Raw genomic sequence first — 15669 nt, forward strand, 5'->3', positions numbered from 1 at the left:
CAAACTTTTCTCACCTGAGTGGCACTTCTGTTTTTTGGATCATTCTCTGTAAACTCTAAAGACAACTCGGTGGCAAATCCAGCCTCCGACACCAACAACCCTGTCTACATACCTAAATGCACTGAATTTGTGCCATGTGATTAGATGGCTGATTAGATTGAAAAGCAGTTGAACAGATATACGCAGTGTTGGTCAAGTTACTTTAAAAAAGTAATCAGTAACTAATTACTGATTACTTCCCCCAAAAAGTAATCCCGTTACTTTACTGATTACTTATTTTCTAAAGTAATTAATTACTTAGTTACTTTTTAAAAACATGATTTACAACCTGTATAGGTGATAAAGAAATAGATCTTTCAGCCCAATTCTACTTTTTCTACATAATCCATCATACAAAATGTAATCAAATGGAAAGGTCCCTTTTTAAAACTTGTTTTGTTAGTTTTAATCTTTTAACTTTATGCATCAAGCAAAAATTTAATTATATGCAACATTCTCTGACTGGAAGAAATTTGTTTAATATTTTTAAACCTATTTTCTGCACATTCCAGCACATTTTTTTTTGTGTGTGTTTACACTCACTCTTTCAAATAGATGCAAGTAAAACACAGCAGAAAATAAATAAAATCAAAGACTCAGCGGTCCTGTTGCTCTATTTTCACCTGTAAAGCAGGAGTGGGGTAGGTGGAGGTTTACCTTGGTGCAGGTGTGCCGCAGCGGTCAGTGGAGGAATCCGCGAGTTTCTCTGTGAGTTTCCCATTACGTCGTTGCGCACTCGGTGCTTGCTTGGAAGTTTAGGGGTTTTTTTTCGCTGTAAAAATAAGTTTTCTTCCCACGCACAACAGACACTAATGTTTTTGTCACTTTTTATGGAATCAAACTTAAAGTAAGGTCAGTACTTCCACGCTTTAAACGCTGCACGCTCATACTCTCTCCCACAATCGATATATTATCCATTGTTGATCTGCACACAGCTGTTGTCACGAACATCACACTCGCTTATGTCACTGTCATGAGACATTCTCGCAAAAAAAAATCAAATTTTAGTAACGCAGTAACGCAGCGTTCCTACGGGAAAGTAACGGTAATCTAATTACCGTTTTTGCAATAGTAATCCCTTACTTTACTTGTTACTTGAAAAAAGTAATCGGATTACAGTAACGCGTTACAAGTAACGCGTTACTGCCCATCTCTGGATATACGTGTATATGAAAAATCACCAGTGACATTATGACCATAACCTTTACTGTAAATAAACCACGCACAATGCCTAGATTCAATTATAGTTGAATCTTTGTGTGCAATATTTCTTCAGACCATGATGATGACATGACAAGCCAGACAGGTGCAAAGACGTCTGAAATTTTGCTATTTGTAGTCTGCCATCTCTGCATTGCAACATCATTTCAAATACACCAAAGGAAGACTGCCTTTTCTAAATCCTGTGCAAAGGGAAAACCAGAAGCAGAAAAATCAAGATGTTAAGTTCATTTTCCCCCCCTTGCTTTTAGTTGGAAATAAGAATCAGTCAATATGAGAGACTATAAAATGTACATTACATCACACCCAAAGGGAACATTTATTGGCTTCCTCCCACAGCCAGTGGTGATGGCAGATCAACCGGTAGCGGTTTGTTTGAGGGGGAGAGACAGGGAAGGAGCATGATAGAAGGATTAGGTTTGAATCTGGTCCCTTATCATTCAGTTCAGTCTGCTGGCTCAGCAGCAGTAAGCAAATTGAAACTAACAGGATCTGCTGTAGCTACTACCTCCTCACAGTAATATGCGAGCCAAGCCAGGCCTGACTGGCATTAGAGGACTTAATGTCCTCTGCCACTGCCAAACGAATCCTGATGTACTCAAAGGACCAATGCTCCTTTAAACAAAAATTACATTCTCCGTTTGTTAGTATGTGGATGCCCCCCCCCCCCCCCCCCCCACACACACACACACACACACACCCCAACAGAGGCAAAGAGCTCTCATTGTGATATTTTGCAGGCGTTTAAACAGGTTAAATATTATCAACATTCAGCTTAGAATCTGAAAATTCACCCATTACCCAGGAAATTATTCCTTTGTACTAATAATAACAATCATAATGATAATAAGCTTCTTTCGGCTGCTCCCTTATTCACAAGGGGTCACCACAATGGGTAACTCGTGTGTTTGATTTGGCATGTTATCTTTAAAATGAATCTGTGACATTCACTGAATGTCATTGCAAAGCGGGGCATGCACGGCTTATCACACAATGTCTCTGGCTGTTTTAATGTTGCGACACTTACTATAAAGTAGAGTGACAGAAGCAGGGACAATTACTTCTCTCCTATTCTACTGGATTTTGTGACCTAGATCCCCTAACCAGAGGTACATTACACAACACTGAGAGAAACTTAAACTCATTTGAATTCCAAACAGATATTACCCTAGGTTTATTCACTCCAATAGCTGGATAAGCCTCTTGAGATGAAACAGCTCATTAGAAGCATAAAAACAAGAAAAAAAAACTTAGTCGACCTAAGCTCCAGCACGACTTCTCTGACTCGTTCCCACGTCTTTGGATAGCAGTGCATAAGAAAGCCCCAGTGATCCACACAGGTAAGAAGTGATAATCACACAAGTTCTCATTTCATTTAACAAATTGAAAAGCACCCAACAAAATCCAGAAAGCTCATACATTCTTATAAAGAGTATGAAATGGAATATTTTATTTTCTTCCCCATGGGTGCAGCAAAAATATGCAATCGTTCTCCTTGCCGATGGAAACTTTGATTTAAAATGACCCTGTCTAAATGGGAATTACTGTAAAATATAACCTGAAACTCAAAGCCATCGATTTAAGATGGCTATAACAGATACTTTTTATATTAACAATATATAAAATGTCAGTTTTAAAAACAATGTGACAATGTGACTTCTCCTCTTACAAATTCCTTTCACTAGTTCTAATTCACTGGACAAATTCACTGAATTGCCTAAATTCAAGTCCTTGAACTTGACCATTTTCAGATGAGCGGTTCCTCTGAAATTGGTGACTGACCTATTCAAGCTTCATTCAAACAAAAAAAAGACACACAATTCAAGGAATGAACAAGTGATTTGTTTCTACAAATAACAGATAAATGAGCAAAGAACCAATGTTAAACTGTATCTTTAGGCACTTATAAAAGCACATCACCTATATATGGAAAATACCAAAACTACAGTCTGACCAACAATCAAACAACAAGATGATTTCCAAACAGCTATTAGCTGAAAACGTGGCATATCTTGGTGTACAGTGTGTCCTTGAAAAATTTGAGTAAACTGGAAAAGTGGCAGGTCTAAAAAAAAAAAAAAAAAAAAAAAAGCAGATAGGAAATATCTCAAAGCCATAGGAAAAAAAATCAGCAAAACCCTGAAACAGGAATTAAGCAATACCCCTGGTGTTTCAGCTGATTCATGGTTTTACTGAAGCCACATCAGATGAAAGTCAAGAAGCCATTCTTAAGGAAGAGAGGGAGGGAGAAAAGGCTAACGTATGTCAAACTACACAAGAACATGACATTTAAAAAATATAATTTTTAAATTTTTGCTTCAAATAATTGTCATTATATATATATATATATATATATATATATATATATATATATATATATATATATATATAGTGGAGGTCAGGAGGGTGATACTTTTTCAAATGATTATTATTATAGCCAGTGTTGGTCAAGTTACTTGAAAAAAGTAACTGTCTTCCTTGGTCTCTTGTGTTCTGGGGGCCTCTGGATGTCTGGAGTTTTGATCTCCTCCACACCTGCTTCATGCCCTGGAGGACGGGGCTGTGGCCCCCCCACACCCTCTAGTAGATTATTACATGAAGGAACCTTTTAAAAAAACAAAAAACAAGCGCGTCCATGCTCACAGGTGTACACACGGGTGATCACACCCACAAACTACACCCTTTTTGGCTCCTACCTCAAAGCACACTGTGTTCTGTTGATCTTATGTGCTGCACAATAATGTTTAACATTTAGTATTTACTGTCATATTCCCATATATCATTGTGATGTTGTTTATTCTATTACTCTTGTTCTCTTCTGCTTGCTTTCTTTTTTCTTTCTCAGCAGGTGATCCAGGTGATTGATATATGCATTTTTTTTCTCTGCCCGTTCGGTTGGTTTTTGTCTTTTGCCCTTCTCCCCCGTCCCTCTTCTCAGCTGTTTCTCTTTCCCTCTTTCTTTCTCCCCTTCTTTCCCCCAGTCAAGTCTGTCCCGTATTCAGTAAGTGAAAATAAAATAAACAATAAAAGGTGAATCAAATGGACCATTACGGCAAGGCTGGGATGGTCAGTTTGGTAAAGTAAATCCGTTGGGCATCTTTCTTTGCCTTTAGACAACAATTCTGATGGCAAAAGAGCCAAACGGGACAGGCCAAAAAAAAAAAAAAAAAAAAAAGAAAAAGAAAAAAGTAATCAGTAACTAATTACTGATTACTTCCCCCAAAAAGTAATCCCGTTACTTTACTGATTATTTATTTTTAAAAGTAATTAATTACTTAGTTACTTATTAAAAACATGATTTACAACCTGAATAGGTGATAAAGCGATAGATCTTTCAGCCCAATTCTACTTTTTCTACATAATCCATCATACAAAATGTAATCAAATGGAAAGGTCCCTTTTTAAAACTTGTTTTATTAGTTTTAATCTTTTAACTTTATGCATCAAGCAAAAATTTAATTATATGCAACATTCTCTGACTGGAAGAAATTTGTTTAATATTTTTAAACCTATTTTCTGCACATTCCAGCACATTTTTTTTTGTGTGTGTTTACACTCACTCTTTCAAATAGATGCAAGTAAAACACAGCAGAAAATCAATAAAATCAAAGACTCAGCAGTCCTTTTGCTCTATTTTCACCTGTAAAGTAGGAGTGGGGTAGGCAGAGGTATACCCTGGTGCAGGTGTGCCGCAGCGGTCAGTGGAGGAATCCGTGAATTTCCCATCATGTCATAGCGCACTCGGTACTTGCTTGGAAGTTTAGGGGTTTTTTTTTCGCTGTAAAAAGAATTTTTCTTCCCACAACGGACACTAATGTTTTTGTCACTTTTTATGGAATCAAACTTAAAGTAAGGTCAGTACTTCCACGCTTTAAACGCTGCACGCTCATACTCTCTCCCGCACTCGATATATTATCCACTGTTGATCTGCACACAGCTGTTGTCACGAACATTGCACTCGCTTACGTCACTGTCATGAGACATTCTTGCAAAAAAAATCACGGTTTTAGTAACGCAGTAACGCAGCGTTCCTACGGGAAAGTAACGGTGATCTAATTACCGTTTTTGCAATAGTAATCCCTTACTTTACTCGTTACTTGAAAAAAGTAATTGGATTACAGCAACACATTACTTGTAACCTGTAGCCTGAACTATTCCTGAAAACTACTTAAAGAAATTACAAGAAAGCTTGCCTCAGATATCTATCTATCTATCTATCTATCTATCTATCTATCTATCTATCTATCTATCTATCTATCTATCTATCTAAGATTCCATTTGAGAATGCAGAATTTTCCTAAGGTTTGAGGTTGACAATTTGTTAATGCTACCACAGTCTCACCCACTATAGAAATTGTTTGATCTTACATTACAATGTGGAGCCCATCAAGGTTCAGTCTTATTCTCTGTGCTTTAGATTATTTACTTGCTCCCGCGTGGCCTTAAAATATAACAGTAAAAAAAATGATCTCCTTATGTTTTTAGTTTCTGTGCTAAAGATATGTGATAAAATTGTTTTTGAGACTATCTTGAGTCTCTCCTGGCGAGTTTCCTGCAGCACAATCCATCCCTGATCCACTGCAGGCAGTCAATCACAAATGTGACTAAATATCTTCCAGCTGACTGGCTCACAGATGATGTATCAATGTGAAAAGCTGTCTGTCATGACTGCCAACACTTCACGTCAGCAGTGAAAAGCTCCTTCCATCATTGCACCTCCAGACTGCGGCTGGACAGTTGTTTGTTTTTCATTTCATCATGAAAACAAAAAACAATGTTTTGAAGTAATGCACTACAATCTGAAACAATTCACTCACAAACTGAAAATGAAAAGTTTACCATTTTTCTTTTACACCTGCTCATAACAGAGCAGGCACATTAAAATAAAATAAGGTAGCAGTGGGTGTTGTAATTCATATCATTCATCGCTTTGTTTACAGCCTTCCATGTTAAATACAATCTCAGGGAATTCCTCTAGTTACAAACCCCTGGATATCAACAAATATGATATGCATGTAAACAGCTGCTAAATGCTTTGAATTTACCACAAAATATAGCAATCAAGGATGATGTTAACACCAGTGCAAAGCTGTCTCCTTCTCTTTTTTTAAAGAAAGTAAAATGCAGTACTTTGGCAAAAACCTTTTGCTAATTTAGTTCACAATGCAGGCCATGCTAATATAATTCCTTTTTTTTTTTTTTTTTTTTTTACATTTCTCAGGTTTTCTGTTCTGTTTCCATCTTTTCCCCGCGTGCCCCACTTCAGTTTCTAATTTGTGAAAGAAGATCAAATCCCACCATTCAAATTTAGCCATTTCCTCATGGAGACCACTTAGAATTGGTTACTTTTAATGCACACTTTAATCTTGTCCTGAGGCACACAGTAGACATTTTAATCAAGCAAGCCTCTTGAACCCTCTGTTAGTCCCTAGCAACTGCCTCAGATGTCAAAACTCAAGATGCCTTTTCCATTCTCCATTTAAAAAAAACTGCATATTTCTTTTGTTATTAAATACAAATTAGCCCCGTGATAGACTAGTGACCTATGTACCCACCCTATAGATTCAACCCTCCCAAGCCCTCTCCCCATCAGGTTAAAATTAGCAGTTAAAATTAATTGTGATAGCCCATTCATTAAAGTACTGTACTTAAGGACATTTATTACATGCATTGCTTTATTCTAAGAATTTCCTATTGTATTTTTTATTAACTATAATCATTTGTGTATTAAAATTAGACTTCACTGATCCTTGGGGTAATTTCATAGGCTACCCACCAGTACATAGCATAATTAGCTTGACCTTTAACAGCTGCAGCATTAAAGTGAAGTGCACAATAATTTCTGTTTAATTTAACAGAATGGTGTACAGTATTTTTTCATGCTGCATGGGTGCTTTTTTTTCTTAGGGTTCTTCAACTATGTTTGGATTAATAAAAAAATGAATGCATGACTATACAATAGTAGAGTGAAGTACTGCTCATGGTAGCAATTTATAATCAACAATAAGCTGAAGAAAGATATTTTATCTATAATAATATCCAGAATAAGAGTTAGAATAAGCAAAACTCAGATCCATATGGATCAGTACAATATTTAATATTATCAACATTATTAATATTATTAAAGTGGTAGTAAGTTTTGTATTTCCTAAAAAAATAACTATTTCAGTTTTGTTTGTTTTTAAAAAAAAACATGACACTTTTATTTTCTAAATAGGAACAGCATGATAGCAGCTGTGGTATTTGTCTCCCAGATAACTAAACAAAAACTTGATGCTTTTTTTTCTGTTCTTACTTTATGAAACAGATCTTCCAGGGCACAATAATCTATTCACAAAGAGCAGCGAGGAAGGTATTGTGGAACATAAAATGAGACATGGACAATTCACCAGCACCTGCTGCAGAATCCTAGTAATGGAAGGGGAACACGAACCAAAAGCCAGTGAACCAGAAAGCGCATGAATAAAGCAGTAGGGAGATAGATGGAGCAGGGCTTAAAGGCCTCCCTCCCTCCTTATTTCCTTTGGAGCAGGTCAGGAGGCATCCTTGGCTTTAATCAGGCTCACCTAAGCATACCTCAGCACCGCTATGCCAAAATGATGGATTGCCTGGAGAAATACCTGTAATGGCAAGCTCTGTGCAATGTTTTCTGTTTGGCATAGCAGGTGTTCACTCAAAAAATATGGTAGAGAACCGAAGGAGAACTACAGACCATGGAGTCATGTTCTTTTACATATTCAAGCCTTTCCCCCACCTCTTAATTTTTGCATTCTACCACAGTATGTTGTATCTGGGGGAGATAATCAACTTTAAAGCTCCAACCTGGTGTCTTGAAGAACAGTCAAAGCCACGAAGTGCAGGTGTTTGGGGCATTTCTGACATTTTGTCTGATATACTACAAATGTAGCGTCATTCCTTTTTGCCTCTGGACTGACAACGTGTAGGGCTGATAGAAAGATGTCTTTTCACTCAGTCTTGAATGATACATTTTGTTCTTTGAGAAGTGCCAAAGGCTTGGTTTAATCTATTCACACACTCTTTTTTCATGCTGTTGCCTTCAAGGGCTACTGCTGCACACAGAACAGCTCTTGTAATTGTAATAAATAATGTATGATTAATATGGCTGATTAAACAGTCTGGGAATCCTCTCCCTGTGGGCAACACTACTTCTAGCAGAATAACAAAGATTACCTTAGAGCTTTCCGTTCTTGTGACACCATTGTCTGATAACCAGTTAGACAGCTGCAGCAGATCAAAGAACACCTTTATGAAAGTACATTTGCAAGTTACTTTTAGTTAGTTTGAAAGTAGTATTATAGCATACTGTATGCGGTTTAGGGAAGTAAAAAGTTTGTGCTAAAAGCAGCCTTTGCTGTATATGTGTAGCCAGTTATGGCTCTCAGATTTGTCAAATTTTATTTACTTATTAGTCCTTTACAAATATGTAAATATGATGCCACCTGAATCACACAAATCATATTGGAAAACACTAATGAGGTCACGGTGAAAGCTTCAACAACTGTAATTTAATGTCAGGTGGTATTCTTAAACATCAGTTTATGATAAACAAACTGACGGAGAAGATAAATGTTGGCATTCTGCATTATTTGTGTAACCAAATATTAACTTCTCTCCATTGAGGGAGGCTATGAGAAGACATTTGAAGTGTTCAATGCTGTGACGCAGCAACCATTCAGTGGGACCCCAGTCACATACTAACTGGATAAAATGGTTCATGGCAGATGAATACATTTACAATAACAATCACTGGCTCTTAAATTATGGGGGGGAAAAAAGTAGCAGGGCCCATTGCTGCAATTGCCTCTTTTCAGTAAATCCCATGGACAGATGCTGATTTCTGTGACAGTTCAATCTGGAAGATAGAAATTGGCAATGTATGAGCGCTTTCTTTTCTGTGCTTGTGTTCTCGGCAACAAACAACTTTGACATATCAGCTCAGCCAAGCCGAGCACGACAAGAAGAGCAATTCATTCATGTATTTGTAAGAGGAAACTGGCAAACGTAAGGAGCTATGTTTGAACATCTTTTGAATATAGCAAATAGCTTTCAGTGGGCCAGTAAAAAGATCCATTTGCATCACTACTGAAACAGAATTATTTTTCCAGCACAAGCAGGAAGTGCAAAAAAAATATAAAACACTGCCCTCCTTTTTTCAGTTTGTGTTTCTGGAAAAACAAAGTAACATTACAGATGCTGGATTATGTATATCACAAATGCAGAGTCAATATGTTGTTTATACAGCCTGTCACTGTAACATTAATTTAGTCAAAATTTAATTTGTCATTATTTTAATGTGAGTAATCTAATAAAATGTTTCCCAGTTATATTTAACCATTCAAAGCATGGCAGAAAACACTTGGTCAAGGTGCGGCCAGAGGAGGTGTATTTTGACATGCTAAACCGTGGTATTCTTGAATTCTCGAAGCTTCCCTTGAAGAAATCTTTTTTTTTTTAAGCATAGCTTCTAAAATTAAAAAGGCAAAAACAATGGATACTGATAATCTGTGACAAGTTCAAAAACTGTGACAGAAATTAAACAGTAAACTATTAGACGAATCACTTATCATTAACATTTTTACCTAAGTGCAGAAGAAGCAGGGTTTCAACCACCAACCCCATGATCCAGTTTTCTATCTTAGCCACCCTGGCATTGTAAAATGCTCCTTTACAAATGTTTGCATTGCAGTACAGCACATAATACTGTTGTTTTATTTGTGCCATGCATACCTTTGGATTTAATACTTCAATACTGACTGTATGTCACGTTTTATTTATTTTACTCTACCATTTATAGTTTGGTAATGACAATAATGACAATTTTGCCTCAATGTTAAAATTGTCAGTTGGAAAATTGGAATTTTCTGCACCCTAAAGGCCCAGACCTCCAATGCTCCCTGGAGTCTCACCTTCTCTTCTGTCCTCTACTCCAACCTTCTCTTGTAGCTGGTAACACATCATCATTATTTGCCTTGATAGAAAATTTCTCCATCCTCCATTTCTCATTTTGAGATATTTCTTTCTTCGGAGAAATTGTGGAGTGCCCTTCTGTAAAGACCCTCGAGTATAAGACATAAAGTATGAAAAATTATATTTCTTGCTTGCACCACATAATGCAGAAAACAGAAAAACTTTTTTTTTTGCTATATACTGTCTTGTTTCTGTGGACTTGAGACAAGGTCACAATCTTTGTCCACAATAGACCCCTGATGTATAAAGCAAAATGCTATTACACGCTGAACCACTTTTGAGGGACATAGTCTGTGACTGCTTTTTGGCTAATATACCTGATGGGACTACTACCATGGGCGGTCAAGTGAGTGAAAGAATGGCGTGTTTCTAATTTAACTGCCATTGTCTTTGACAGCCATTGACCTTTGGCAGACAGAGGTCCTTAAACACTATTACAGGGTTTGGGGGGAAATAGAAGTTGTTTAGCCTAATGCCTGGCACAGACACTTAGAAAATCCAATAAAGCAGAAGGTTACGGACTGTCCATTCAGCTCTACAACAGAGAATCTGAAGAACACTTGCTATGTGCTGTGTGTTATCATGCTAGGTGTCCTGCAATTCTAACTGATTTGACAGCTCAAAATCGAAGAACAGCCGTTTGATTTAATGTAAGAGAGCTTTGAAGCCCTAATAAGCTCAGAGAAAAGCCTATTTGTTATCCCTTTTCATAAAAAGAACTTATTAGGTGGGTAGTAAAACTGCAGAGCAAAGGCACAAAGGATTCCTAATGAAACCCTTATGCCATCAACCCTACTAAACCATATCATTATGTTAAATTCACTGTAACCTCTTGAGAAACTCTGCCCCACACCACCGATGCTAGCTTCAGTTGCAATTACAATATTTTTAACCTTGTCTTATTTCCCATATAATATTCAAATACATGATTCAGACTAAAGTGTTTTCTGAATTTCTTTAAGAGAAAATAACATCGCTTCTGATCGTCAACTGCAGCTTCCTATATGGCTCGCATAACCTTGATACCGTCTGTTTACTGATGAGGAGCACAGACATATATATACAGTGTATGTTATTCTTTGGCAAACATATTCTTTGTTCTCTGAAAGCAAATACATGCTGCAAGGCAACTGCAATTGTTTTTCACAGACTACTTGAACAGGAGTATCCTGGCCTCAAAACAAAACACGGTGAAGTGGAATATGTGCAAGCTGTCTATGAAAGAGTGTGTAGGAGGCGCTGTATATTTTTCAGAATTTCAAGTGTGGTTATGTGTGTAAATAAATGCAAAAAATATTTTCTATCAATACAAAATGGTAAGTGAATCAGACGGTGGCGGGGGTAAGACGTCAGTAATATTATTTCGTTAATACCAGTGGTATGTCTGTGGTAAACCTCCATACTGTAAATTATTCATCGTGTTGTTTTTAAGCAGGGGCCTGAAGTATATCACCACTGGGCAGGCTGCCAGTTAATAACAGGACTGGCAACAATAGACAGTCATTCAAACTCTCACTTTTGGACCAAATTGTATTTTCAGTACAAACGGCTTGCATGTGTTTGGACAAACTCCAAAAAGTATCCACACAAGTGAAAATATTAAAATGCAGCACAGCAATTGAGTCACTGTGTCTCCATTTTCCATATACTGCAAGTCAAACCTTTGAGAAGCGTCTGTTTTAAGAAAGAAGAAGAAGAAGGACAGTATCAAGGTTAATGGCCTGGCCTTCATGACTTTGGAGGGTGATTACTTTTTGTGGTAATTTGCTGTTTATATAAATAGCAAACCCTATTAATAATGGAGCCTTGCAGAGTAACAATGTGATTATGGCTTTGGCAACTCAAGATAAGCAAGCTGCGTTGCTCTAAGTAAAAGCTTTCCCAGGATTCACTTTCCTTGACCTAGAAAGTCCCGTCACTCCCACTCATCCACACACTTATTTTCCCAAGATGGTTTAAGAAGTCAGTTACGCTCCAAGGCACCAGGTACTTTATTGCCCAAAGTAACCTAACTCTTGATCTTTTTTTTTACAACTACATGTAGCTCTCACACTAAGACTTCTACAAGGGTAATAAACATCAGAAACAATCTATAGTATTGAGACTGATTGAATTTTCTTTGAGTGAATTTCTAAATGGCTGTCATAAAGTCGTTGCCAAACAATAATCTAGACCAAATATCTCAGTGGGTGTTCTCTGTGATTGCCAGAAAGGATTATTAGTCAGATTTCTCAGAGAGTTATTCCTTAAATTATTAAAAACAGAAAATGTTTGATGATATTGTCCTTGAATAATGCAGCCAAACTGCTAACAGCATCTCTGTTGTTTTGTCTGTTAATTCCTTCCAAAATTAGTCAGGGCTGAAATACCTCAACAACCACTGGCTGGTGTGAGATTTAAGAAAGTCTGCAATTCTGTGGAAAAAAAAAAAAAGACTAAAAAAATAATACAAAGTTGAAGTATATGAATCCAAAAAGGTGAAAATGCAAGTTATTTAGTGGGATACAGTTTTAAATAAGTAGGACACAAACTGGACTGCAACATAATTATTACAAACTGCAGCATTGTGACGAAAACTGGCTCACTTCCCAATACTTCAGGACAAGTAATTAACATTGGTAAGCCAATCAGCACCAATAGCGGGTCAAAATTTAAATTTGTTAACATTTTGGTTTCTGAATAAATACCCAGTGTTAATGGTCTGTGCCTGTCTTGGTGAAAGGATCATGAATTCACAGAGCTGCTAGCACAGCATTAGGCTTATTCTTGTTAAATAATGTCTCCTATTAATTTACAGTCTAACATAAATGTAAGTACTTGCTGCAGCCATTATTTCACTGCAGATAGTTACCCTGCAAATAACAAAAGGAGATGTGTTAGACACTTCTAATTTACAGTAAATTCTTGCAGAATGGGGAAAATGGCATTTTGGATTAAAGGGTATGAAATTATTCCAGCAATTATGTTTCCGTATCATTAACTAATAAGATACAACTTTAAATTGACCGCACAACACTTTTAGGGACATTTTGTTGTGTCAGTGTGTTTTAACCTTTTGCACCGAGAAGAGATAACCTTGAATTTCCTGACAATCAAGTGTATCTTGTATGCTGTAGCAAAAGCAGCAGAGCATTTGCCTCTTCTTTGCAAGATAAGCAGGCCTGGCCTTAGTGACTCCTGATGGCCACTTTAATATTTTGTTGCCTTTTGAACCCCCTATTCCTGAAATGAATCCAGCACTCTTGTGTTCTCTTTCCAATCTGCCATTTACCTTGTCAAGCTTGAAGTTGTTATATATGTGAAAAGCAGTACTTTGGTCTAAAAATCTGGAGCAGCACTTTAAAAGGTTAGTTCCTGTGAAGAAAATGATTGACTTTTACTGATTTATTTATGACGAGCTGTGGAGCCACAATAGCTTGATTTGGCTCCATTACTCTTATGTAATGCAGCTTCTTGTGAAACATGCAATGTTTTTTGTTTCAAGTGAGTGATATATGTTTGCCTCTCAAGTGAAAAACCTGTGTGACTCATAGAAAAATCAGGGTTCAGTGTTCAACGTTTACTTCTTATTAGTCATCTAACTAATAAGAAATAAATGTACTGCATAAATTACACGCTGAACCTGCTTTTTTGAGAGCGATTTCTTCAATGCAATGTTTTTCAGCACAAGGACAGGCTCTGCCACTATTGATCATGTTTCCTAATTGTAGGTATATGGTGACGATTTGTCACCTAGCGTAAAATGTTACGCTTTGGGAGTGAGAACGGGTTGTGTGAACTGGTTCACATTTTGGGATCTGTCCATAATCTGTCTTTGCTTATTCTACAGGGGCTTCAGGGGCAGTGGAGTCTATCTGAGCTCAGTATTGAACTGACAACACCGAGCATTACATGAAAGAAGCTGGTTCAGGTTTTACAATCAACTTAGCACCTTAGGCAAGGAACACATTAAAAACTGCTCACAGTGGACTGAATCCATTGACTCAGCCACAGTGAAACATAATGAGCTGAAAGAAACTCTTCTCACTTTAAACGACAAAAAATAATAAAAAATGTACATACATGCAACAAACAGTGCTATATTACATCATTGTACTGCACTATATACACTATATATACTTTTTGGTATCACAGTGATGAAACAATAGTGTACTAAATTCAGTAGTCTCATTACAGTTACACTTACGTCACTACTTGCATTGGAACATTGATTCTTTCATAAATTGTGGATAGAGAGAAAGAACCATCAAGCATTCTTTTTTCTTGCTGTGGACTTGAGCTCCAGTCAATGATTTTAGTTCATTTGCAGGAAGCATTGAAACCTTGAAAAAGTACAGTTCAAAGAAATCTAAAATGTCAAAAAAAGGCCAAACTTTCCGCGACATTCATGTCCATGATCAGAGTATTTAAAGGTTTGACCACAACTGTGCGTAATCAGGGATTCAGTGTGCCCGACTTCAGGCTAAAGTTTCTGTGGTTCACTGGTAACAAATTACAGAGTACTGCAAAAGTACTGTAAACAGTAGTGTAACAATTTACTTTTTCTTACGAGTAATTGAGTAGCATAATGCATTACTTAAAAAAAGCTACAAACAATGTGTATGACATGACTTTTCTGAGTAACCATCTGATTGTAGCTGTATATACCATATATCATATCGAGTGATATAAAATGATATGAAATAAAAAGCCGCAATATGTGCACATATGTGTGATTTACAAGGTTCAATCTTTACATTTTTTGCTCCTTTCTAAACACTTATGTTGACTTAAAAATAAGAAGAAATTAGGAAGCACACAAGCAGGAAGACAAATATAAAATGAATCAAAAGCTTAAACTGTCCATAAATGGTAATAGCTTGTTGTACTAAAGGAAAGAGGTGAAATAAATTTGAAACTCGGACAGCTGTGAGCAAAATACCTCCATTTCCAAGTAGCTTTTGCAGATTTAATATCTACCTGATGAGAGTGAGTGATCCGTCTGTCATCATGGTGGTTTTGCATCTGTCACAATCACTTGATCAGTACATAAATGACACCAACAGATGGAAAGTGTGTTTCAGAGCTGTTTAATGCGCCTGTTTTTAGCAACCTGCTCTATAGGCCTTCTGTTTTCAGCAGTATATCTTCTCACTAGGCTGTGATATGGAAATAATGATTGTCAGCACCATCTTCTTCAGTTTCTAAACTTTTTTGGAGTGGCTGCACATTAAAGACATGCAAGACTCTTTACAAGTGTCTTTTCTACTGGTTACCTTTAAGTCAGTAATGATTTGCTTCATCGTGTTTGCATTTAAATCAGCTTTATTTTCACTTCACTACCCTGTGAGTCACACAAACTCCTCAATGTAAAAGCGACTCATCATTATCTTGAAGTCCCTGAATCAGTTTTGCTACTTGCAAATTTAATGATGTGGTCCC

The sequence above is a fragment of the Aulonocara stuartgranti genome, assembly GCF_965226115.1.
Source record: "Aulonocara stuartgranti genome assembly, chromosome: 12".
In the NCBI taxonomy this organism is placed as follows: Eukaryota; Metazoa; Chordata; class Actinopteri; order Cichliformes; family Cichlidae; genus Aulonocara; species Aulonocara stuartgranti.